The 19,000-nt window shown below is 47.1% G+C and overlaps 1 protein-coding gene across 4 annotated transcripts in view; it reads left to right on the top strand.

The window, feature by feature from the left end:
- Window positions 1–19,000, top strand: part of FAM167A (family with sequence similarity 167 member A) — a 130,129-nt gene that overhangs the window by 7,457 nt on the left and 103,672 nt on the right. Inside the window, exon 1 of one of the 4 annotated variants that reach the window (XM_075598705.1) lies at window positions 13,354–13,713. The exons of 1 other annotated variant lie outside the window; for it this stretch is intronic. The gene's annotated coding sequence lies outside the window, so the exon portion shown is untranslated. Of the gene's footprint in view, window positions 1–13,353; window positions 13,714–13,935; window positions 13,998–19,000 lie in introns of those variants that run through there. 2 more of the 4 variants (XM_075598711.1, XM_075598709.1) reach the window with 2 other exon arrangements.

Raw genomic sequence — 19,000 nt, 5'->3', positions numbered from 1 at the left:
TTACAATCCAAGGATGCAAAAGCACACAGGCTTTATTGAAGGAATTACCCTTCCACTGCCTGCACCTAACAGGACTTACACTGGAAGGGCCCAGAAAAAGAAGTAGCGGCCGGGAGGCGAGGCTACATGTGCTTTGGTAACATAACATTTGGTAACATAACATTTCTTATTCCACCCATTACCTGGCCTTTTTTTAGGGTGGATCGATAGGCGTGGTCGATCAGGAAACCATGCAATTGGGGGCACACTGAAGGACCTAATAGCCTATCAATTTACCCTAAAGCCCGCCATCTGCACATCTCTCGATGTCGCTGCGTCACGTAAGGTAAGAAGCACTTACAGAGGCCCCGCTCTCTCGGTTGGGAATTAGTTTAACCATTGTGGGGAAGAGCGCAGGATGCCAGCCATCACGCCGGCCCTGCCGACACTGACATGGTGGACAGAAGCATCGAGGGTGAAACATAATGGGAAAACTCTCTTAGGGGAGCACCTGTGCTGCTATTCATTCATTAATATATGTATATAGTTCCTACAGTGCTCCAATGAAACATCATAAAACGATTAACCACATAAAGAACCTGCAGAGAGTTGTACAAAAATAGGAATAAGAGATAGAGAACTGGATGGCAAGAATACAAGAAGGAAACAGCAAGAATAGCCAGCTTAGTGGAGTGTTCATAATAAAGTCAGACTGTAGTGCATCTAGAAGTATGTGTATGGTGAGAAAATGTGTTAATCTTGAATGTATGGCCAAAGAGATTTTACACAACAAATCTGCTGCTATTCTCTGATACCATTAACAACTTTTGTGAAGGATGTTTCGGCATAGGCCAGACGCTTTATTAAAGTAAATATTGCCCTTAACAGAGGAGTTGGGAACAGTACACAGAATGTGCATGGCAGAGAGCCTGGCTGAGATCTGCGCTGCCAATAGGGTATTGTAAAATCGTGTTTGACACTCCCTAGCTATGTAGTCATTGCTTCAAAATAGCCACATTTCTGCCATTACTCTCCATTTTTGTTCAAGCAATATTCTGTTACAGGAATGTGCTTAGTATCTTTCTTCCCCCACCCTTCTGTTAATTTGTCCTTTCTATTTCAAGCATGCTCCTTGACCTGCGGAAATGTTTGTCTTTAAATATACAGGCAGACCTGGGTTATCCAACGGAATCCGTTCTGGAAGTAGCGTTGGATAGTGAAACCGTTGTAAAGTGAGTCCCATCTTAATCAGTGGCGGTGAGCGTCGGATAACGCATTCCGGCTTCACAATACGGCCCCTAGAGTTGCATTGTAAAGCGTTGGATATGCCAGTCGTTGTAAAGTGAAACGTTGGAAAGCGAGGACTGTACTGTATGTTCTTTTAATCCAAAGCAAAAATGTACCACCTTCTATTAAAGTACTTCCTCTTTATTTCAACGTTCCATTTGGCCTCGATCCTGGTTTCCTATGTTTTAATTGGAGATGTGTAACCTGCCCAAAATGACTGCGCCTGTAATATGTTCCCTCAAACATTCCAAAAAGTTTGAAAATTTGCCAAAATGTTAAGGCGCAATTGACAAGTCAAAGCGACAAAAGTTGGTTTTGGAGAGAACAATGACAAAAAAAAAAGTTCAAGGAAAACTCAATATCAGCTACATCCCGCCTGGTAACATTTTAAGCATTGACCTGTTAATTAGAGCTGTCTTACTAAATGAGAAAGGGAAATTGAAAAGTACATTTCACATGAAAATACTTCGAATAACAGGCTACTTCTTCCCAGAGGAAACGTTTTCATGTAATATATGAAGATCATTTTCTAATTAGCCAAAACTAAAAGCTAAGATATCCCTGTCTTTCTTCTTAATGGTTTTTTTTTTTTTTTAATCAGGAAAGATGCCTTTAGATGTGATTCGTGTATTGTAGGGGTTGGAAATGTAATTTGAAGGGTTACTAATTTGAGGGTAATGTACCAATGTATAAGGTTTAGATCCCGTTCAGATATATTTACAATGTGACATTATCCAGGAAAGTATGCTGATAAAAAGCTCATACTGGAATCGATATAGCAGAATAAAACCCATGTGTATTTTATCTCAAAACCCATTCTTTCGGGAAAGTAATTGTGCACGTCACAATTTAGTTTTAATATCTGGAGTCGGGACTATGATTTTTTCCCTTCTTTAGGCTTTCTCATGGGCTGTCGTTGTATCAAATCTTTTATTTTAAATTGTATACTTGCAAATTGGGTACCATTCAACTTACCTCTTTTACCTACCTCTATTTTGTTTACGACATCTGAAGATCTTCCCCTTTTTTCTATAACTGAGGAAATAACAGAAGCATTACAACCTTGGGTGTCCCAGATGTCTCAAAATACTATCAAGCAGCCCAATTAAGACAGGCGGTTATGTGGAACTCAGACTCTGACCAGCTCTGTTGGCTAGCAATTGAGTCTCCGTGCTCCACAACGCCTTCACGGCCAGCCTGTCTTTGGTGTACGGATAAAGGGGTCACTATGGCGCCTACATTTGAACTGGGTGCGATGAGGCACACTTGGGAAGTATGGCTGAAAGCCAAAACTAAATTCCAACTTTCCTCCACCAGTTCACAGCTTACTCCAATTTTCAACAACCCCAAATTCCCCCCAGGATGCGAAACTAAACAATTTGGCCAATTTAAATCAAAGGGAATCAGAGCAGTCGTGGACCTGTTGAGCGATGGAAGGTTCCTGAGCTTTCACGATCTACGCACCAAATTTGACGCACCAGATCTAGATGCATTCAAATTTCTCCACATTCTGCACTTTTTACAAAAAATGCCCCGAACGTTGAAATTTCCCCCTCTCACAAAGTTTGAGAAGCTGTGCCAAGTAGGTGCACACCAAAAAGGTCTAATAACGCAAATATACGCCGGCATGGAGAATCCGGCAAACCTAGCCGCACACGATTATATGCTCATGTGGGCAGCGGAATTGAACATGGTTATTGACAGAGAGGACTGGGAAGAAATATGGGACTCGGCTTCAGGAACTTCCATATGTACCACAGTGAAGGAAAACATATATAAAATAATGTACCACTGGCATTTTACCCCAGTGAGATTAAAACAAATCTACCCTCTGGCCTCGGATTTATGCTGGAGGGGCGGTGGACAAAGAGGGGACAATATCTGGTGGCTATGTCCAGAGATTCAGAAATTTTGGCTCTTAATGCCATTTTTAATGTTTTATATTCTGTGCATCCTTTGATTTCTATAGCAGGCTTTAGCCCACCTCCCCAGCAGTGCAAGATCTTTGTAACACTTGCCTGTTTGTGATAATCTGTTGCCAATATTCCCAGCAGTTTGAGCTGCAAACTGTAACAATAGACAATGTAACCTTGGCCCCTTGCAGACTCGCTTACCAGAACACCTTCCTGGCGTCCCTGTACGTTCTTCCTACTCACAACTTAGATTGTAAGCTCGTTGGGGCAGAGACTCCCTTTTCCTAATGTTACTTTTATGTCTGAAGCGCTTATTCCCATTATGTGTTATTTGTATTATTTGTTATTTATATGAATATGTCACGTGTATTACTTCTGTATTTGGTTTTGGAATGTAAGGTAGGTTTTTCCCTGCGTTGTACCCCACTTTCATCAACATTCTACTACACTACACAGTGCTGTCTGAAGCAAATATTTTCTTAGGTTCTAGTAGGGTCTGATGTCACACAATCGATTTTGTCTCTCTAATGGCGATTATGGGGCCAATGCAGAGAACAGCGCTAATAGCAATCTCGCCATTTTCCGGCGAAAATCGAGCTGAAAGCAGCAGAAAAAGGCAAGTTTTTAAAAAAGCGCCATTTTTTTTTTCTTGAAATTCGCCGCGCGGCTGGAGAGATCCTAATCTCTCCAGTGTTTTTTTCTGCCATATGCAGAGAGCCGCGAATGCCATCTAGTGGCTGTTCGCGCCAAAAAAATGGCGCGATTTTCAACATTTTTCCTCTCCACCAAGCAGCTGGCGCTCGATTTTTTCCACACTAGTTTCAACAGCGCTCATAGCGCTGGTTGAAACTCTCCATATGCAGAAAGGATTGTAAATGCAGTTTTATGCCCTTTCTGCATATGGAGAAAAAAACTCTCCAATAAAGGTAAATTTTATTCCCCTCTCCAATTATAATTAGCGCTGCTCTCTGCATGAGGCCCTATGTGTTTTATTTATATTGATATTAACCTTTGCTGCTCGAAAAGTCCCTTCTCGCACCTTAATGAATACGTCCTTTTAACTCGTTATATTATGTAACGGTATTTCTGGCCCGGCTTGACCCACCCAATCTCACATTGGCCCCTGTGGTCTAACCGGTCCCCATTACAGTGTAGTAGTGTCTGATGGTGCACCTGTTGGCTACAGGACTCCTGAGTCTCCCGCATGATGGTGTGTGGGGAGAACCCGTCCAGACAGGCAGCTGAGGTAGTGTGCTGAGTCTCACCTAGTTCCAGTGCAGCGCCTCCACCTCACCAGGGTCCCTGCATCCGCATGGGGATGATCCTGACGAGGAACTCCTCGGTGGTGCAACCTCCTGTGTAATCATTGGACTCTCACACACAGGGGTTTCTCTGATCAGCTCCATCTTTATTGTCACGGTGGGCATAGCTGCCCTCCACAATGGGGTATATTTAGCCGATCATCTCGCCCGTGCTCCCCTTTGATAGGTATGCCACCTAAATCAGGGATTCACTATTCCCGCAGGAATCACTGCCCTGTGCCAGGTCCCTGGACACAGTCTCCCATGGAGTTACTATAACATAACTAACACTCTACTATACCAGCCTTGAACTAGAACTTTCCAGCAACTAACTTTTAGACACAGTGCTGTGCCTTATGTAACTTCTGAGGCTGACACACCTCTGACATCACTAACCATGGAGTCAGGGCATGTGACCAGTCCCATCCATACACAGGGCACCCCACCAGGGTGTGAGGGAAAACCTCCATGATTACTGCTGGCATGCCCACACTTACCAGGCCTTGCTGCCAGCAGGAGAGATGACTGTAGGCATTTTACATGACCGCTACATTCTCCCCCTGGTGAATCCCATCGTCCTCGCTGGGACCTAAATTTGTATACCTCTTTCCAGGAAGCACTGTAACGGAAAACATAATTAACATCACACAAATTTCCTCATAATGCAGTACACATGAATACAGTCATCCGCCAAGCCCGCCCCGACCAGCAGCCACAGACCCGCGTGATGCACAGTACCACCTAAAAATAGTGATAGGGGTCCGGTTTCTTTACTTCTCTACCCCCCATATCCAGAACTGTTACTGAGAAATGCCTGGGTAATCCCCTCTCTGGTCTATATGTTACTCTGTGTTTATAGATATTTCTCCCAATGGCCCATATGCGGATTAAATGTTCTATCCGTTCCTCGGCCTTCTTTCCTATCACGGAACTCCCTCTCCCCACTAGGTGCATTTCTATGGCCTCCCTAAGCCACCTATCCCGGTTGTCCTCTATCTCATCCATGAGAGGCTCAGGGACATACGTGTACTCCAACCCGTGGGAAGATTTATAACGAGCCATTATGGTTCTCTCGGCCCTACTAATTCTAGTCAGGTCAGCCTTACCTGCCCTCCCAGGCAACACCCATGATAGGGGCTCATCAGGATCCACGGGGTCTGATAGTATGCTAGGACCCATAGGCTCTATTTCCCTATTCTCAATCTGCAGCCATCGCTCCTGCAGCTCTCTGTCCCTCTGTTCTGGGGTAAACTCTCCCACAGCCCACCAATAGTCCACTACATCCTCTCGCCGGATGAGGAACCGAGTGCGGTCCATCCAGGCCGAGTACCCTTCAAATAATGGGGCCCACCACCGGTTCTCCCGGAATCTGTTTGACCCTCCTGAGTCCCTATCATCGTCCATGGAAAATACCCCTGATGACCGCTCAGATCGCGGTACAGACCACCTAGACGACCCCGGGGCCTTTTTTACCGGCGCCGGAACTGCAGGGGGCAACCACCTGCCTTCCGCAGCCGCTCTCAATTCTCCCCCTCCCCTGGAGATGCCTTCCGTAGTGCCACTGCGCTGTCTTTCCCCAGTCCGTCTCCCCTCCTCTTCTGAGGGAATGTCCACTGATTCCAGGCTAGGCGGGGAACCCGGGGACCGTGTGACAGGGGTAGGGGTCTTAGCTAGGGCATGGGGTTGGGCATACGGACGGGGTAGCGATTGCCACGGGGCTGCGACCCGTTCCTGGCTGTCCGTAGATAATTCAAGGGATGATACATCACCCTCCTCAGTCCTCAGATCGCCCGTCCAGCTTCTGAGCCGTTGAGGTGATTGGGGACCTTCCCCCAATCGCCGAAACGTCGCTGCAACTTCTCCATGGGTTCCGCCGTCACCACCGGAAGCGATGTCTTCCCCGGAACCGGAAGCGTCGCCATCTTGCGTGGGACCCCCATGCGGGATCTCTTCTTCCACGACGACATCCGGTTGCTCCGCCGTCACCGCCGGAAGTGATGCCGCCACTCCACGTGCGCTCGGGGCCTGGCGCGGCCCTTCCAGCGCTTCGCCGTCTGCTGTAACCAAGTAAGTAATAGGGCTGCTTGGCTTACCCATCCGCAGGGGTATAGGCGTCTCTCTCCCGTCTCCTAGATCAGGTCCTGGGATGGCGGGACTCCGTCTGTCGGCTCGCCGATCTGCGGGGGACGCCCTGTTCTCAAGGCCACCACTCACCCCACGGGGTGTCACCCTTCCGGTCTGCCTTCTTGGCTCCGCTTTTAACACCGCCAACTCACGGAGGTCCTCGTCCGAGTAATCCCCTTTCCCTGACTTAGGGGTCTCCGAGCGGAGTGAAAGTCTCTTTTCCCCGATTGCGGGGAGTGATTCAACCGCCTCGATCGCCACTGACCCAGCCGACTTGACCGGCTCCAGTCCCTTGTCTCCTGGACTCGCGCGGTTGATCCATAGCGCGCCCGGGGACTCGGCGGAGCGCCTTGCCATGTCCACCGGGGGGTCAGCAGGCTGAATTGGAATAAATGTGGGCATAGGCCACAGGTATAAAGTCCCGCAATGAGGGCAACGTGCCGCCGTGTTGACCGTGCCCCCGGGCAGCCCACATTGTAGGCAGAGCCCGACCACCGTCTCGGTGTTGGCCACCCTCACTACTAGCAACCCGCCGGGTACTGAGTAGGGCTGGGTGGAGACCATCGTGCCCACAGTGGAGGAGCAGGCCATTCTCTGCACAGGAGCCACTTCCTGTACAGGTCTCTCCTTCTCAGTGGTTCCTCGCAACTGACTGGTGGAAGTTGCTGGATCCGCCACTCCCTGCTTCGGCTCCTCCCTTCTCTGACAGAGCTGGAACCCGCCCCCAGGGGTTGCAATTATGGGCGAGTCCCACAGGGGAATATCATGCCCCTTAATTAAGGCCGCACCTCTCTCAGTCCTGGTGGGCGCGGTTAGCGTTTTCGCGCCAATTTCCCCACAAGGGTGGGGGTCTTTTCCCGCGGCTTGTTCCCGCCTCTTCCTTGCAGCCGCCCTCTGTGCAAGATAACCATCCTTTTTGCACGGCTCTTCCACGGCCGGAACTACTTTTTGTAGTGGCGCCGTCTGGGTATCAATCCCTGGGCCCAGTGGGTGCATTCCCACAGGCCATAGTTGAAAGTCACTCCCCCTGGTAGAAATCAGGGGAGGGTCCCATAGACTAAGCGGTTGACTCAGCACAGGGGCTGAGTGAGTCACTGTCCATGCAGGCGCAGCCATAGCTTTCGCGCCATGCCCCCCATCAGGGCGGGGCTCTGCTGTTCGCGCCATTCCCGGCCAGCTTTTTGCAAGTCCTGCACCAGCCACATTTTCTGTGACTGTCCCATGCGGTGTCCCTAGCAAGCGGGAACCGCCATTTTGGTTGACTTTTAAGCCCAAAAAGTCAGTTTGTTTGCTCTCCTCGCGGGGTTCTCCCCCAATTATTACAATTTCCTCACACTCTTCAAGGGTGGCCCCTCGCTGTCCCAAACAGGATAAAAACGGGGCAGCCACAGCCTTCGCTCCGCTCCAGAGCAGACTGGTTAACGATAGCTCGGCGACTGTTTGCTCTTCAGTGGGGTGCACGCCACGGGTGCCCTCCCCATCAGCCTCTGGTCGCCATTTTGGGTTCTCCGCGCCACGCGGATCCTCCATTCTTTGGGTTGTCTCACTCTCGTACCAATTATCGTACATGGTGCTCCACTCTGCGGGGCAGCCACCACACCGGCACAATAAAGATTAGCTTCAGATGCACCACCACATGTGTACCTTATCTAGGTGTGACCCAGTGTTGCACTACCTCAGGCTAGGCTCACTCTCTCAGTGTCTGCTGTGACTCCTTCCTCCCAGTCTGTGCTCCCTACGGTGAGTGTCTGGAATGGGCTAGGTACTCTGGCTCTGCCATGCAGTACTTGGGGCGTCTACCTCTCTTGGTCAGCCTAGCGCAGACCCTCTCCAGGATTCCTGACCAAGTTAACAGGCTATCCCTTCTGGCATCCTACCAACTAGCACTGCCTCAAGGTGACTCGGTCAGCTATAGCCCGGCTCCAAACCCCTCACTCCTTTCAGGCCCCTAGGTTGTCCCTGCGAACTGACAATATCCCGTCAGCCCCTGACCACCCCTAGGTCCGTCCCTACGCAGCACAGAGTGGCAGCAGATACTCTCCCTGTTTCCCCGTGTGCCTAGCTAGAGCCTGTCCTGATGACAGATCTGATCTCAGCAGCTCGCCTCCAAATGTAACGGTATTTCTGGCCCGGCTTGACCCACCCAATCTCACATTGGCCCCTGTGGTCTAACCGGTCCCCATTACAGTGTAGTAGTGTCTGATGGTGCACCTGTTGGCTACAGGACTCCTGAGTCTCCCGCATGATGGTGTGTGGGGAGAACCCGTCCAGACAGGCAGCTGAGGTAGTGTGCTGAGTCTCACCTAGTTCCAGTGCAGCGCCTCCACCTCACCAGTGCCCCTGCGTCCGCATGGGGATGATCCTGACGAGGAACTCCTCGGTGGTGCAACCTCCTGTGTAATCATTGGACTCTCACACACAGGGGTTTCTCTGATCAGCTCCATCTTTATTGTCACGGTGGGCATAGCTGCCCTCCACAATGGGGTATATTTAGCCGATCATCTCGCCTGTGCTCCCCTTTGATAGGTATGCCACCTAAATCAGGGATTCACTATTCCCGCAGGAATCACTGCCCTGTGCCAGGTCCCTGGACACAGTCTCCCATGGAGTTACTATAACATAACTAACACTCTACTATACCAGCCTTGAACTAGAACTTTCCAGCAACTAACTTTTAGACACAGTGCTGTGCCTTATGTAACTTCTGAGGCTGACACACCTCTGACATCACTAACCATGGAGTCAGGGCATGTGACCAGTCCCATCCATACACAGGGCACCCCACCAGGGTGTGAGGGAAAACCTCCATGATTACTGCTGGCATGCCCACACTTACCAGGCCTTGCTGCCAGCAGGAGAGATGACTGTAGGCATTTTACATGACCGCTACAATTAAATTGCAGACAAGGTGGGAAAAAGAGAGCCCTTTCCTTTAGCAGTCAGGTAATACCTGGTTTTACCATTTTACAGCTCGACGTAATGTGATGCGTGCCTTGTAACAGGTAGCTCGTGATCTGTAGTTGTTCACCTCTCTGTTGCCTGTGTCTGAGCTGGAGCGATCTATCACCTGACCCTCCTCACTATCCAAATATATGGAAAGAAAAGAGGAAGTCAGACAACTTTCTCTTACTGTTCCCCTTGGTTGAAAAAAAACAAAACATGTTTAGAAGCCAGGGTGCAGATGTAGATCAGGTCGTGAGTGACATGATAAAAGCAAAGAGAGAATGTAGGTAAGTTAAAGGGAGACGGTGAAGGGGGGGGGGGGGGGGAAAGGGGAGGAAGGGCCAGAGGAAAGTGTGTTGAACAGATAAGAGAATGTGGGTGATGTGGCTAAGTAGAGAGAGAGTAGGGGGTTGGGCTAAAAAAGAGAAAGGATGGGTCAAAGGGTTAAATACACAGTTTACATATAGAAGATTGGTTTAATAGGAAGAAGTTGGTGGAGGTGTTAAATACAGATTAATGGGTTGATGGAGGTGTTAAGTAGAGAGAATGGGAGGAGAGAAGATGGCAAGACAAGTGGGTAAAGAAATCAGGGAACGTAAATGAGTGAAGCCTCAGTCCTACTAAATCAGTCCATGTGACAGGGAGGGGGTAACCAGGCTCTCAAATAAAGGTTTAAACCTGTTTAGTTACCCCTGATCTATATATAAGGGTTCAAGAGAGTTAGCTCTGGGACCCAGTGACATTGTATCTTTGAATGCATAACCTGTAATAAAGATATTTTATGTGTTTTTGCCTTTCCAGGGATGCCAGCAATCAGGGATATGAGTTTCAAGGGGGATATTGCGGAGAAAGTGTTGTCAGAATGTGCCTAGGTAGTTGGGTTCCGGAGTTGTCGGTTCCCCTATACATGTAGGCACATTGTCCTGGCAATATCTCCCCTTCAAAAAGCTTACATGACTCACCAATAGGATTCCTTGCTTCAGCACAGCCCAGAAAGGTAAATGGGGCAAAGGGATTCAAAGTGTCCCTGTAACTATAAGGGGCCCCTAGGTTAACGGGAATGCCCAGGTAGCCCAGAACCTGTATTGGGGTTCATGGGCACTCCAACCATAATTATAAGGTTGTGAGTAGACTCTTCGAGTCCATTCTAAGTCTAACGATAGTGTGTGGGGAATAAAGGCTAGTAGAAAGATAAAGTGCAGCTTTCTATTCTATTCCCCATACCCAGAGACTTGGGAGATAGTGCAAAGTATATTTTATTAACATTGGGTTTAATATAGTATGTACTGCTATGCACTGTATATGAGCTGGGACTTTCAAAACCGATGACCACTTAGACTGTCAGGGCTACCAAGTTGGTGTCAGTAAGTCTAGTGGACATCGGAGTTCAAAGTAGCCAGAGGAGGTAAGAGGTGTGAGAACCATTTGGGCAGGAGGGAAAGGCTCAAGTACCCATGTCCTCGGATGAATGAAAATCTTCCAGGCTACCATTTGCCCCACCAGACACGGAGGAGCCTGACCCAGCTGGTGACATCTGAATAGTAAGTGACAGAGGTGGCAATCATGTCCCTTGGCAGATTCAGAATCCCCGCCGCTTACCCGACTTCTCATACCGGCTTTGCTCTGATTGGCTACTGAGAAAGTTCCCACGCTGTGATTGGCTGTAGTATTTTGTTAATGAACTCCAAAATACTATAAGAAACCCCTGTCACATGTGCTCACCACAAACTGGACTTGACCGCGAGGCTGAGGTGGGGATGTATGTAACCGCTGCCCTACAACCGTGGGGACAGGTCCGGATTGCAGAGCCGGTGTTGGTAGCCGGGTCAGGGCAGGAGAGTGCAGGGTCGTGGAGGTACTTGCCGTAGTCAGGTGTTGGAGAGAGTAGAGTAGTCAAAGTCCGAAACCGTGGTCGAGGAGGGGAGAGAGTAGAAGTCCAGTTGACAAGCCGAGGTCCAAGGATGCCAGAGGTCAGAAGTCCGGCTCAAAGCTAGGGTCAAATGAAAGGCACAAGAACAAAATAACACAGCAATGGCAGGTTGTAGCAAGCACGACGGAACGAAAGTCTATGCTCAGCAATCAGCATAGGGATGATTGAGCATATAAGGGAGCAAGAGCCAATAAGAGAGTCCCAAGGGATGACGTCAGACATATGTAGAGCAACGATAGGAGGAAGCAGGATGTAGAACAGGTGTGGTGGCACTCAGGTGAGTATTGCGGTCAGGTGGAGCTGTACGTGCCCGTGCCCGTGAAGCGTGGCTTGCGCGGGGTCATAGTGTGTGATGCGGAGTGTCCGTAGGCAGAGCCAGGGCCCAGTCTGCCGTGGCGGCGTGTGTGCACGGCTGAGGAGGCGTGAGCATCAGTATGTGCGACATGCTATGCGGCCGGGAGGCAGGGTCTGCGCGCGCTCCCCAAAGCGGGCAAGGAGCCGTGCGTCGCGGCCGGTGAGTGGAGTCTCCGTGTGCTCCTTACATCCATTCAGCCAATCAGTTGAGAGATTCTCAGCGCCAGAAGGACGGGCGGGCTTTTTGAATGTATAAAAAGTGCGCGAATAGCAAGGCACTGGCTTCAGAAAAACCTACCCAGAAAATATTCTAAGTGCAGAAAATGAGGGCGAACCAGCTCCGTGACGCCACTGGCCCACCCCCGGCCCGCCCCCTGACGGCGCGCAGGGCAAACAACCGCAAGGCCAGGGAAAGCACCCGCTTTCCCTGAGCCTCAGCGCGCCTCAGCACGCCAGAGTGCACAGCAGATAGGAAAGTATATTTTTTTACCTCAGTCTCAACTAAGTGTGTCTTATCGTCTGTATTTTGTGTATCATTGTGTATGCCTATTTAAGTGAATAAACCACAATTTGTTTCAATATAATGTTTTGCTCAATGAATGATCCTGGTAAAAAAGGTGTAAATGCCTGGTCTCCCATGACAGCCAATTTTTTTATTCTTGTTGTTATTTGTGTCAGGTTTCATTTTTTATTCTGGCCCATTCGTTTCTGCAGCACTTTGCAGAAGAGACATTATGATACAGGGAATTTATCATGCAAAACAGGGCTAGGGACACCAGATATAGCATACATTTAGATTGTAGTTATCTAATTTTCAGTATAAAACATGTATACTGTACCACACACGCACACGCACACGCACACGCACACACACGATAACACACACACACACACACACACACACACACACACACAATAACACACACACACGATAACACACACACACACAATAACACACACACACACGATAATAGTGTGTGACGTGCAACGGGCAGCAGCACGGAAACATACTTTTCAGAGTCTTCCCCCCGATCGGACGGCTCCAAGCTCACGGCGGAGCAAGCGCGTCCACTATATTACGGCCCTAAATGATGCCAGATCACAATGAATATTGTATTCCTCACATTCCAAAAACAATGCAGAAAGATCTCCAAGCCTCAGGCAAGTGATATACTGTGACAAGATATTCCTTGGGTTAAGAGTTTACAATAGCAAACACCACCTCCATTGTCCTCACATACAGAATGTTGTTTTTTTCTCTGATAAATAATAACCTATTGTTGAATGGGCTCTTCCTGTAATATAGTATGCTATTACTTGGGAATAGAGTAATGTTTTTGTAAATGAAAGACTCAATGGTTAGTTGGATACTTTACACAATATGTCCCATTTTAAAAACATGATTCCCCTTCCAATTGTGCAACTCAATGAAAGAGACAGAACATGGGAGAGTATAGGACCCCAGCAAGCAGCCCTTTCCTGATTCACGTGTGTCCCCTCAGTGCTACTTGTGGGAGGTAGTAAGATGCAGTGCTTGGGCTGCAGTTCTGTGAATGAAAGGGAGAGACAACAACAAAAAAAAGAGAAGCCCAGACTGGAATAGCTTTGCTGTCTCCTGGCAACTGTCTGGTGCTCTGACGTAACAAAAAGTCATTATATATATATATATATATATATATTTAAAAAAAAAAAAAAAAAGAAGGGAAAACCCAGAGGCGCAGAGAGTGACTGCAGACAGAGGCAAGACAGTAACAGCAGCACAATGACCTGGAGGCTGGGAGGGATCTGCTGAGCATCTTGCAAATAGCAGCAGCAAGGAGAGGAAGCAGCCACTGTCTGTTCCATGGGAATCCTCCTGCTGCCTTCACCCTTATTAATCTGGGTATGTACAGTATTGTTGCAGCTGTTTGTACAATCCACCTGTTTGTTTCAGATAATTAAATAGGCTGATTGCGTCCTTGATGACACTGATTTTACCACTGATGCTAAAAATACACATGATATCAGTGAACTTATTTTTTTTTTTGCAAGCCCTGTGACTTCATGTTGAAAGAATCAACACGGTATGCACATAATTATATTATTGCACTGTTTGGACTTGTTTGGTATCTGCATCCATCGGTTGGAGATGTATTTTTTCCCATGAACTTATTCATCTTTTTGTCTGTAAGTGTATTTGATAAATGATGTAGCCAGTGTCTTTCTGTATGCTGCAGATTTCTATCTATTAATCTATCCAGATGTATCGTGGCTTTTTAAACCAGTACTTTATATCCATTTATATTAGAACTTTAATTTGGAGTCTGTTTTCTAGGCGTGTAACTTTATTTTGCTTTCAGAGTTAATATTTTATGTGTTGGTTAATAGCTATGTTTTTTTTAATATGTTTACCAGTCGGTTTATAACCGAGGTTGGTTAACCTGTTCCTCCAAATATGATGAACTTTAATTTGGTTGTTATGCCAATTTGATAAGTATGCAATATGTAAACATATTACTTGGCAGGTTTATCACTGTAAGATCATACATGCATAGCATATGCTGTACATACAGTATGTACATGTACATTAATGGTGCTATATAAATAAATATATACCTATATACTGTACATCAATGTAAATGATCACACAAAGACATATTCATAATATGTAGGTATTTGTAAGCGTGCAGAAGGGGAAATGGGCAGACTGGGTGAGCAAAGTAATTTGTATCTGCCGTCACATCCTATGTTTCTATGTATACATCTGTACATACATAACACTATTTTACATTAGTATACATTTAGCACAGGGACCTGCTACTGATACTTACCTTGGTGTGGTTAGCAGGCTTATCATTATTTGATCAAATTATGTAACCAAAAGTCTCCTTTGTTTTACAGATTTAGTTTTCACTGTGAATATTTATTTTCCCATTTGTTGGTGGCTCGGTGGAAAAGTGCTGGGATTCACTGTTTGTTTTACATAACTGTAAGATCAGTCATATACGTGTACATACTGTATATTGGGAACCCAAAACATTGAGTTAGTAAAGACACACTTACTGTTTATTGACCTTTCTACATAGTACAGTTTAGTATGTTAGCATCAGTACCCCCTCCAATCTTTTGGATTAGTACTGTTACTGTGTTCCTTTACTATATCTAGATGTATACATATATATTTTTTTACATGTGTAAACATGCAATATCAGATATGTTAACCTATTCCCCCCAAGGTTAGTAACTTCATTGTAACCGATTCCTGTGCTAGCTTATTGCTTTCTTTTCTGTCATAGTTTCAGTTTAAGATACACGACCTCAACAAACTACAGCTCAACCCCGTTATAACGCGATCCGTTACAACGCGAATCCGCTTATAACGCGATGCAAGCGCGGCTCCCAATTTTCGTATCTATAAATAATACTTTAAAACACGATTATTGGTGTCTTAAATACTGTATTGTACAATGCATACAATTGTACATTATTTCTAACGCGATCCGCTTATAATGCGATGTGATTCTTTGGACCCCAAGCATAGCGTTATAAGGGGGTTGACCTGTATCATTCTAAATATTTTTTTCCAAATTCAGTCATTGGTTAAATAATCTCTTTCTCAATGAATTATTCCCCCCCTTCCTTCCTCTCCGCAGGACGTAGTACAGTATGTGTAAACAAGTTATATTTCACCACTATTCGTGTGGGGAGGGAGCGGCAAGTAATTTGCAGGATCCTTTGGCTTACAAAGGGACCAATGCATGTTACTGTATATACTTACTGTAAACAATAGGTAGATGCTTTGCCAGGTAACACAATTAGAGTTTAAGAACCCTAAGCAAATACAGTGGCTGTTTTGAGACTAATTTGAATCCATATCTGGGTGCACATTGGATGATTCTAAAATTCCTTTTGATGCCCAGATAATGAATCTTTTGGAGTGAACTTTCCATGCTGAAAATCACGCAATGGAATTAAATCCACTCTCTGCCATTAAACACTCTTAACTTAACTTCTAATGTACCTAATTGTATTGTTAGTTAAACTTATACATGGGAGTTAGGTGTGGTATATGTAGCAAATGTAACCCCACCCTGGAGATACGTCAGAGCTGAGTTGTCTGCGGTGATATGGAGACCAGGACAGGTTTTTGATGATCACTGTCGTTCCTCACTCGGTGCTTAGCGCCTCCAGCTGTAGTGGGCTCCAGGGTGCCCAGAGATCAGTCCCCACTTAAGCAAACTTCTTTCCTTCTGCCCAGGGACTGACACTCAAACAGGAGTATGATGAAAGCAATGGGATCTTTATTGTAGCAGTCACTGTAGATCTTTCACAGCGGTGCATAGGGTCATCAGATCCCAGGCCTCTGGACGGTGCTGACTCTCCTAGTGTGGAGCCTTAGATCTTCCTGAGCCAACCAGCCATTAGGGCCTGGCTGGCCTCTCCCACAGGGTGAAGAGACAGACCCCCCTTGGCCCCGCCTGCTCTACTTAAACGTATAATTTTACGGCCAGCTCCTTGGCCGGGTAATACCCAAAACCCGGGGTCATTAGGGTCCACCACTTGGTATAGTATAGAGGGGCCCTTAGGTACTATTACACCCAGGTTGATTTCTCCCTGTCGCTTACAAAGTGCCTCTGCCACCTCTTCAGGGCCTTTCTCCCACCAATGGTCAACTATACGACCGTTGACCAATGTAAACCTTGTCCTATTTAATTCAGGGACATAGCCACAGAACATTTGCTCCCACCACTTAAGAGGTTCCTTAGACAAAGGATCAGGCCCAGGACTATAACCTGGTACATACTGGAGAAGACACACTAGAGGGGTTAGACTGCGGAGATGACATAAATACATTAGACTGTTGAGACTGGGACCTGGATGATTCCCTGAAGGACTGATAAGAGCCCCTAGAGAAAGGTCTTTTAATGCGACTAGATGCAGGTATCTCACCCTCAGATTCTTCAGAGCTATCACCCCCAAATGACGAATCCCTCACATCAGGAGATAACCTAGGTGATACATCATCAGAAAACCTTGTTAACACAAAGGGGGTGACAGCAGGGTCAATGTCTCACCCTCACTGAACCAATGGTCGAGGATGGGGCAGTGGCAGGGGAAGAATGGGTCCGGGCAAAGTCCACAATGTCCTGAACACGGGTAGCATTGGATGGTAGGGCCTGTGGCAGGGGCATTGCATAGTCCATAACTGTCCAGTAGAAAGGAACTTTCCTTTGCCCCATGGAGGTGACAAGGGCATGGTGGTAGGGACGCGGTGACCCCTTCCTATACATTGGGCCACGAAGCAAGGGGCATCTTCCGGAAGCAAGCTCACACTCACCGCTGCTGACTCTGGCGGTGGTGCAATCGGCTCCATATCCTCAGCGGACGCCATCTTAGTGATCAGTCCCCACTTAAGCACACTTCTTTCCTCCTTCCCAGGGACTGACACTCAGACAGGAGTATGATGAAAGCAAAGGGATCTTTATTGTAGCTGTAGATCTTTTACAGCGGTGCATAGTGTCATGAGAGGATCCCAGGCCTCTGGATGGTGCTGACTCTCCTACTGTGGAGCCTTAGATCTTCCTGAGCCAGCCAGCTATGAGGGCCTGGCTGGCCTCTCTCTCCCACAGGGAGAAGAGACAGGCCGCACACCTCCACTCGGGTGGGAGAGAACTAACTAAATTTAGAACTGCCTCTCTGAAGAACCAGAAGGTTCTGTAACAGAAGGTCTGTACCTATACCTGATAGGCTGTACACGGGCCATGAGTCACCACCACACTTCTGTCACTCAGAGAGGAGTCTGTCACAGCCTAGACTGCTAAGGACTTATGTGACAGGGGGGAAAGAGGGGTAGAATAAACTAACCATGTTACATATATATATATATGGGGAAGTAATGCATGGAAACTCTATTAACTTGAACGTACTTCAGAGCATAACCCCTCATGGTTGGCTATGCTGTATGACGAGTTATCACCTGCACTCTCCCCTCCTCCCCAAACCAATAATGAAACCAGACCCTTGCTTTAATTTGGATGAACAAGGCCACTGCTTCATTGAATTAATTGACCTTTATAGTCGTAGCTCGTAACTCCCACTGCTACCATTATCTGATAGCAGAATTACCAACCAACCCAACATAGGGCGTACACTTCCTAACCAACCCCCTTATTCCTTGGCCTCCTAGCCTTGCAGGCCAACCCTGCTGACAGCTGTGACATCAACGCAGAACATAAAAAGTAATCATCACAATACATCCTAGCCAGAAAAGAAGGGGGAGGTAGGGTGGACATGTTACACTTTGGAGGGGCCATGAAGTAAGAGGCCCCTCCCACTCACTACCTCCCTTAACCTACCTGCTAGCACCCGCCCTCCTGGCTATCCTCCCGCACATTAACTCCTTCCTAGCCCTAAGCCCTGCCTACCTCAAGATACAGAGAAAACCACACACCAAAATAATTGGACGACGCTCCCACAGTAATCAATATACTTGAGTAAAGTGGAGTAAAACAATAGTGAATGGATAATAAATACTGGGGTGAAAATTGCTCAAAACCTCCGGTGAGGACTTGTTTCCAGAAGTCCTCTAACACAGCATATCTCCTCCAAAGTCCAGAAGGAGCAGGATCAACCCAGAAAGAAAAACACAGCAATAGTGTACACTGCATACAACAATGTGAGAATGTTGATTGGAGCTTGGCTCATATGTATATTGGCTCGCCTTGTGTCACCTTCCTACGCACAAGGTCTGGTTTTGGCATTAAATTGCTGCTAACAGGCTCATTTGATGTATATATGTTCCCATCAGTGTATGAAGGTGTTCTGCACCTGATTTTCCTGGCTTAACATCAGATTTGTGGACCAGTTACAGTATATGGACTGGGAAGGGAGAGCTATTTGATGCATAGTTTATATTAACCTCCTTTCCCGGCACTAAAGGAGTTTACATGCGCTGACTGTATACATCATTTAGCTCAGTCTCTGTTACCTTGTCAGGGTGCTGGTTCCATGAAGGCACGGCGTGTAGGCAGGTAGAATAATGATGGGCGCCTGGAACGTTTATAGTACAAACAGCAATCTTTATTATATCAATCGGGTGGCTGGTCTCTTCACCTGTTACACACGTATATTATGTACATCTGCCTTGTACTGAAGAACATCTTCCCGAGTTACTCTCATTGTACCCATTG

This window comes from Ascaphus truei, chromosome 4 (genome assembly GCF_040206685.1).
Source record: "Ascaphus truei isolate aAscTru1 chromosome 4, aAscTru1.hap1, whole genome shotgun sequence".
Classification (NCBI taxonomy): Eukaryota; Metazoa; Chordata; class Amphibia; order Anura; family Ascaphidae; genus Ascaphus; species Ascaphus truei.
This window is presented reverse-complemented; position numbering and strand designations above follow the sequence as displayed.